An 8,212-nucleotide genomic window follows, 5' to 3' on the forward strand; every position below is an offset into this window, starting at 1 on the left:
AAAAGAAAAAAGATGTACAGGTGCCCAAAAGCACATGAAGAGATGGCCAACAGCACCGGTCCTGAGGGAAATGCAAGTGGGGCCATGAAGCAGACACGGCGTCACACCCGTTAGAAAGGCTAGTACAGAAGGAAGCAAAGGACAAGTGGTGGTGACCATGTGGAGACGTCGGAGCCCTGGCGTGCGCCGTCGGCGGGAGTGCACAAGGACGCGGCTGCTGTGGACCACAGCGGGGTGGCAGGTCCTCAAGAAATTAAAAACAGAATCAGCAGCAATTGCACTCAGGGGATAGATCCGAAATATCGGACGCAGGGACTCGGACGAACGCTGGCGGCCTCTGCAGCAGCATTCGCAAGAGCCCCAAGGGCGGGAGGCACCCGAGTGGCCATCGACAGATCGGACGCTAATCCAGGGTCGACGCGCAGAGGCACGACATTCGGCCTCAGGAGGGAATGAGATTCCAAGACCCGCTGCGGCGGGGATGGACCTGAGGACACGACGCCGAGCAAAACGCGCCGGGCCCGAACGGGCAGCAGGTGCGACCGTGCTCGCGGGGAACGTCCAGAGCAGGCAGGTGCACCGCGGCAGCGAGCCGACGGGTCACAGGGGCTGGCGGAAGGGGAAGCAGGGCTTGTGGCTTCCCGCGGGCCAAGACGAGGGAGTCGGGAGTGGCTGGTGCGGGACGGGGGTGATGGCTATCGCCGTGGCTCCAGGGCCGTCGGCCGCGGGGACTGTGGCTGGTCTCTGCCTTGGAGACCTGGCGGCAGATGGGAGCTGATGCAGCGCACAGGGTGTGAGGGGGGCCGGGTGGACTGTGCCGGACAAGCCTCTCGCGGCCCCACGTCCCCCTTGGCCTCCGCTCTGACGCCAGCTGCGGCTCTGGGGCAAGCCTCAGCTTATCTGGCCCTGATAGCACCTTTGCCTCAAGTGTGTGGTTTGCTGTTTGCCCCGGGGTCTCCCTAACGCCGTGGCACCAGGCGGCAGACGGCACGCGGGGCACAGGGGCAGCCTAGGAGGGCGGGAGGTGACGCTCGGGGAGCCTTGGGGGGTGGGCTGTAGAGGGGGGTCAGGCCCGGTGGGGACGGGGGATTAGCTGGGGTCAGGGCGGGGGGCGGGGTAGGCAGGGAATCCGGGAGTCTGTGCGGGGCTGCGCCCTGGCCGCCCCCAGCAGCACCCACCAGCCGAGGCCTCGCATCCTTACACCTGCTCTCCCTCCTCTTGGGCTGCATCCGCCCGACCCTCCTCCCTGTCCCTGGGGTGGCCTCTCAGAGCAGCCATCCTGGGTCAAGCCCCTTCCTCGAGCTCCGCTTTTTTTGGGAAGGACCTAGGTTAAGCTGGAGTCTCCAAACTCCCCCTTCCCCTGGGAAAGCCCCCCCCGCCCCCGTCCGTCCCCGTGGGGCCGAGAGGGAGGAGAAAGCACGACGTGGGAGGCTTGTGTGTGGCCCGCTGCGCTGTCCCTGGAGCCAGCCGGAGACCCTCGGCCTCGCAGGGGCGCGTGTGCCCCGTCCGGGCACGTGGAGAAGAATCCATCGGAGCACCATGGCGAAGGGAGACTCGGAGTCGCTGTCGCTGCGCAGCCCCCGCAAAGTGACAGCTTCGTCTGTTGGACCAAAATCCAGAGCAGTGCCCGGCTTCGGAGCGGGGGCTTCCCGGATTTCCAGATCCCGAGCTCCCCCTCGTGGTGGCTTCCACTCATGCTCCGAGCTTGGCCGTGAAGCCTCAAATTTCCAGCCCGTTTCAGGGCTTTTTTCCTCTTAGGACCAGTCATCAGGTGTTTGAATCTTTGGTGCTACGTCTGGGTTTAGAATAAATAATCGTGTTTTATGCTCCGTCTGAGAGTAGCCGTTGAGTGTCCGCGTGGCTGCGGGGCCGAGATGTCGGTGGAAGGCGCAGCCCCTTTCCGCAGAGGAACAGCGAAGGAGGCAGGTAAAGCGGCATCCCCGCGGGTGGGCGCAGGGGAGACAGCGGCCACTGCTTGCTTCCGTCCCAAACCCGAATTCGTCATCCTGCCTCGCTCAGGAACAGGTACGGGGAGCACATGCCCTCCTTACAGTCGGCCCACGCGAGCGCGTGAGGGCGGGGTGACGTCCACTGCCCTAAATGTCTCACGGAATGAAAAGGCACCTTCGCCTTAGCGGGGCTCAGCAGCTTCCAGTGCAGTGGGGTTGAGGCTCTAGCACAGTCCAGTGGGGCCGACTGTCACGCGCTCCGGGTAATTCATACGCATGAGGAGACGTTATCATTTTTGGTGCAGTTTTGAAAGGAAGTATTAAGGGCGAGAATCTGATTTTAAGTGATGGGAAGAAAAAAAAGGTGTGAATTTAGCTCCAGACTCTGCAGAGGATGAAAGAAGATGTTATATTTCTGTTTGAGACGTCGCAACGCCCTCTGGCCCCCTGCCCCGGCGCACCTGCCCACGGAGCGCTGGGGACGCGCTCAGTTGCGCCACTGCTCCCATTAACAGCCTTGCAGGACGGACCGTCTCCGAGACGCCCCGGGTCACGGCAGGGCGACGGATTGCTCTGCAAAGCGATGGCGTATGTGGGATACACCGAGAGATCTTTTACAAAAGTAGTTGTATTTATTGTTTTTTTAAGATCTTATTTATTTATTCATGAGAGACCCAGGCAGAGGGAGGAGCAGGCTCCATGCAGGGAGCCCGATGCGGGACTCGATCCCGGGACCCCAGGGTCATGCCCTGGGCCGAAGGCAGGTGCTCAACTGCTGAGCCACCCGGGCGTCCGTCAAAAGTAGTTCTAAAAAGTACCCGAGATTTGGGGCGCCTGCATGGCCGAGCGGAGAAGCAACACACTCTTGGTTTCGGCCCAGGCCTTGAGCTCAGGGCCCTGAGATCGAGCCCCGTGTCCGGCTCCACGCTCATCGGGGGGTGTGCTTGAATTGTCCCTCTCTCCCTCCCTCCCCCTAACCGACAGACCCCCTAACCCTAACCCTAACCCTAACCCCAACCCCCCGTCCTCCCGCTCTCTCACTCTTGCTCTAAAATAAATAAATAAGACCTTAAAAATGAATAAATAAGTACTCAAGATGTGTCAGTTTTCTCAAGACGCTATTTCTGTGTTAATCAGCTGTCCTGCGGGCACGTCTGTGTATCTACAAAGATTTAAGATTTTAAGATTTGCTATTTTAAAAACCGCATAATAATTGATGGGGGTGCGTGCGTCTCTAAGGGAAGGGCCGTTACATAACCCGCCGTGGGACTCCAGGCAGCCGTCTCGCCCACGGCTGTCCTCGAGTGGACGCACGCCCAACAGTGTGACCTGCTAACCCGAGGGTAAGGAGTTAGTTGCAGCCTTCGACCCCCAACCGGGGAGGAGCATCCACCCGGCGCGGGCCTTGGGCGGGGGCGTCCAGGGTGACAGTGCGGGGGGCTGGCCCCGGGAGGGCAGGTGTCTCAATAGCATCTCCCCCGCTCTGGCCGCCGTAAACCCTCCAGGTCCCCGACAGCAAGCGCGCGGGGGTTAGAGACGCCTCGGGCAGGAGCCGGGAGGCCCTCGGCGCCCCAGTCCCCTGGGCCAGGCGAGCGGAGCGGGAGGGGCCTCCGAGCGAGCAGCTGACCCAGGAGGCTGAGGGGAAGCGGGACGACCGGGGGCTCCCACCCTCTGCCGCGCTCCTCTCTGGCGGTCTGTGGGGTGCTGCGCCGACGTTCCCCTCCACGTGGGCTGGGAGCCTCAGCCGCTTTTCGTCATGAACGTGCAGGTGACTTGCATGGGACCTGAGCGACTTGGAGACACCCACGAGGCTGACGCCTGCTAGACCATGATAGGTAACGACTGTCCCTGGTGGACTCCAGTTACGTCTGGTCATTCGGCGGGTGCCAAGGACACGGGGGGCGGGAAGACACAGCCAGTCCCTCTCCCGTGGGTCTCACGTTCGGGACGGGGAGTGTCGTGCCAACGCGGGCGCCCCAGGAGAGGGGGATGCTATTAAAGTCCACCTAATCCAGGCTGTGGTTGTGCTGACACGTTGGCTGCAGCCACCCCACTGCGTGCACGGTCATCGCAGATTTCCAACGAGGTGTGCGGACCCCCAAGCACGGCGCTCGGCCTGGTGTCCTTGCTGAGGCCCCACGGCCGGCGACACCTACAGCCCCTCTACTGCACTGTAGCACTAATTGGCGTCCGTTTGTCTCCTCGTGTCCTCCCTGAGGGACGCACGATGAGGAATCTTGTCCCTCTTGACTACTGTTCTATCCCCCAATCCGGAAGGGGCCCCGAGTCCACGTCTGTTGGACAGATGGCGGCTTGGCTGCGACTCGGGACACCATTAACAGTAAGCGACCACGTCGTTTCCGTCGACGACAAAGACAAACGAGAGATGGCAGCGTCAGCCATGTCGAACCGCCCTCCGGACCCTCAGAAAACCCCTGGAAAGTAGAACTGATGGTCATCGCTAGTGGTGACCAGTGTCCGCGAGTGCTCTCCGTGACCCTCACCTACTGTATTCACATCCCCTGCAGCCCCGGCCAGACTGACGGAGGCTGGGCCGCACCACCCCTGGGATGCCAGGACGTGAGGATGTGGAACTGTCAAAGCTGGAGCGGGAGGAGATGTGGCCTCTGCTCTGTGCCGGGATCACTGGCTCGGAGGACCCCGCCGCCTCGTCGTGAGGGTGCTCAGGAGGCCCTCCGGCGCGGCCCGCGTGTGAGGAGCTGAAGCTTCCACGGCCATAGACGCCTGCCGTGGCGGAGGCCCATCCTCCAGCCCCAGTCGAGCCTTCAGATGACAGGACCCCAGCCCAGGGAAAAGCCTTTCCAAGTTCTTGACCCGCAGAAAGAGCTGGGAGGAGATGTGGGACACCCTTACCGTTGCCCTAAGCCACTAAGTCTTGACGAGACCTATCACGCAGCAATACTCCCAGGTAAGGTGAGGCTGGTGCAGCTCCGTGAGCCAACGATGGGCGTCTCCTCAGCCTGACACGGCTTAGAAAAGCAATTTGAGAACGTCTCACTTATTAAACGTTGCAACGTGGACCTCAGGGGTGTGCTCCCTTTGCGGACACAACTTGAGAGAAGCCCCTGAGCCTCCTGCTCCTGCCAGGACGCGGCTGCCCCTGAGCCCCTCCTACGTAGATTCTGGAGCTTTCCCGGCAAGGAAGGCAGGCTGGACAAAGTGAGAGCGTTGACTCCCCCGGCCGAGGCGGACTCCCCCGGCAAGAGTTGGCGATCTGGCTCAGAGGACTGAAGCCGGGCTCTGGCCCGGAGGACACCTTCCCTCTGCCCCCCCGCCCCTGCCATCCCCGCGTCCTGCCGCAGCCCCGATGATCTCCACAGCACCGGAGGAGGACTGTGCCCTGGGACCACAACGCAGGCAGGGCCACGACACATTCGTGTACGACGGTCCGACCGCCTGCCGGAGGGCAGCAGCAAGCAGCGGGGGAAGGCAAGAGCCCGGGGCGCGCGGCTGCATCTGCAGATCCACACACACGAGGGTCCGCAGGGGCTTCCTGCAGGCCCGGCGCTCTCCGGCCAGGCTGTGCCCCGTGGCTCTGTGCTTGCCGGGGGGGGGGGGGGGGGGTGGCAGAGCAGCGCCCTCCCCTGCCCGCAGCAGAGGCCCCGGGGCCTTCGTCCCGGGGAAGCAGCGGGCTCCCCACCCGGCGCTGGGAGTGCCCGCCGTGTCCGTGCTCCCTGCGCCGCGCCCTTGCCCGGTGCTCCCCGGCGTCACTGGACGCGGCTTTGCTCCCACCGCGTGGCCTGTCGTCTGTGAGGTTCCTGGAGATGTTCTGAGGAGCTCGCTCCACGGAAATGCCTGGCTCCCGTGGGCCACCCCGCCCCCGCCGGCCCAGCAGGGCCCCCACCCGGGCCACAAAGGCCTCCGCCCCCCCAGGCAGGTGCCCCCCCCCCGCCTGCGGGTCTTGGTCGGGCTGGCTACCCAGTGGGCTCCGCGGCCAAGCCTGAGGGCAGCTGCCAAGGGAACCCCCGTGGCGGGTCCCGCGTAGGCAGGGGGACGGGGGAGCGGCCATGGCCAGAGCAGGGCCTGGGGGACACGGCGCCCCTCACATCGCTGACGTCCCGACCCACGGAAGCTGCACAGACGCCGCCTGTTTATCCGCCCAGGCCTCCCCCCGGAGTCCTGCTCAGGGCCGGGCATGGGGGTGACGGAGCCTCGTGCACCTGAGGCCCCAGCCGGGAAGCCCTGGGGGAGCACAGACGGAGTCTCCGCTGTCCTGGCAGAAAGGGGGCCCGAGAAGGGATGCGCGCCCACGGCACCCCTTTCCCCGCCGCCTTCCAGCCTCAGGTCCGGCGGGTGCCCCCCAGGGGAGCAGGGACAGCCAGCTGCCGGCGGGAAGGGGTGTGGGGGCAAGGGGAGACCCCGGGCAGCTCCCAAGGCTGCGGCGCCCCAACAGAGCTCCGTCCACTGCGGGGCGTCCCTCTCCCAGGAGCTCCCACTGAGGGGCGTCTCTGTGCTGGAAAATTCCCGGGTCGTTCTCCCGCCAGTGGCTTGGTTCACGGTGGGGGGCGGGGGTGTGCGTGCGACCCCGAAGCCGCCCTGCCTTCCACGGCCCCCAGCCCCCCCGCAGGGCCCTCCATCCCGTCCGTGCTGCGGGGAGAACGGGCGCCCAGGGGTCTGGAGGTGTGACCTCACTCTGGAGCCGTGTAACCCGGAAAGGCCGTTCCTCTCCCTGCATCTTGGGGAGCCTGAGGAACCATCTGGAAACCAGGGTGCCGAGAAGACGTGGGCTCCGTCTAGTGGGGGGCTGTGGCTGGGAGCCTCGGCCCTTCCCCGGGGCCAGGACGTGTCCCTGTCGGTAGCTCTGGCTCTGAGCTGACAACGCGGTTCTCCAGGGACGCGCGGACGTGGCGGCGGTGGCAGAGGTGCTGCTGACGGCGCTGGAGTGTGTGGGCAGGTGTTCGGGGACTCCTCGGGGTCCTCCCACCTGTCACTGCGGGGGGGCCCTAAACCAAGAGCTGATGTCCAGGATCGGGGGACCACCCTTTCCCCAGGGGCGGTGACGTCCCGGCTGCTATGACCTTCGTGCTGGCGTCAGGGACGTGCTTCGGGATCCAGGCCGTGCTTCCAACAGGGGGTCAGAGGGCAGTGAGCTAAGGGGGGCCTCCTGCCTGTCCCCCTTCTCCCCACCGTGGGCTCCCGCCTGAAGGAGGAGGTTACATACCTGAGCTGCGCTGGACGTTTCAAGGTCTCAAGCATCCACCCACCATTTACTCCTTCGGGAATGTTGCTGTGAGGCTCCCCGACACCAGGGCTCTGGGTCTTCTTCAGCAATAATAACAGAACCTCAGCGCGATGCCCTGTGTGCCCCCAAATTCACGTGGAGGCAAATTCAGCGTGACTGTGCTCGGGGATGGAGCCATCAGGAGGCACCTAGGGTCCGTGAGGCCCTAAGGGAGGGGCCCTGGTGTGACAGGACGGATGGTCGCGGAAGGGAGACGGCAGAGACTCGCACCCTCCGACACGGGCCCCGAGGGCGCACCCCGGGCTGCAACCGCCTCGCGGCGTCCAGGCTTCCAGGCTCCAGAACTTGGGGGAATCGGTGTTGGCTAACCCCAAAAAACAACAAAAAAAAAAAGCGCCACATTTCATCCCAGAACAAAATCATGAACACGCCAAAGTTTAAACCAAGAAAGAGAAACCGCGCGGGGCGCGCTGAGGGAAGAGCTACTTGGGAGAAAGAGCCTCCGCCCTCCGAGCACCCGGAAACCCCGGCCTCCGCACCCCGCAGTGACCCTGCCACCCCTTCTGTGCTAGAAGGTCCTTCCGACGGACACGGCCGGGCGATACAAGTCCTGCTGTTCCAGAAACTGTTCTGACGGCAACGGGATAATTCTAGAAACAGCGGCGTGAGCCTGGCCTGCTCGACAGAACCATGGAACATCCCGCACCTCGGACTGAGGATCAGTGTTCCGGGGGCACAGGCCTCCTCAGCGAGCTCCACACGGAAGACGACGTGGGTTTTCCTCCCAGCTCTTCTGCAGCAGCTCCGCCTCCCAGAGCCCCCTCGGGGCCGTCCGTGGCTTGACCCCAGGGGCCCGGCCGCTCCGGGTCCCACACTTCACTTGGTAGAGTTTGGAGGAGGGCACCTCTCTATTCTCTCCACAGACAGATTTTAGGGTGCATCTCGGCTCTATCAGGCTCGCTGCGTGAACCCTAACTGAGAATTCCCGGTTGTAGCGCAGGGGACCTCTGGAACGTTCCGCGGGGATGCAGTCGTGCACGGAATGCATCGCCACGCTCCC

Source organism: Vulpes lagopus, chromosome 2 (assembly GCF_018345385.1).
Source record: "Vulpes lagopus strain Blue_001 chromosome 2, ASM1834538v1, whole genome shotgun sequence".
Taxonomy (NCBI): domain Eukaryota; kingdom Metazoa; phylum Chordata; class Mammalia; order Carnivora; family Canidae; genus Vulpes; species Vulpes lagopus.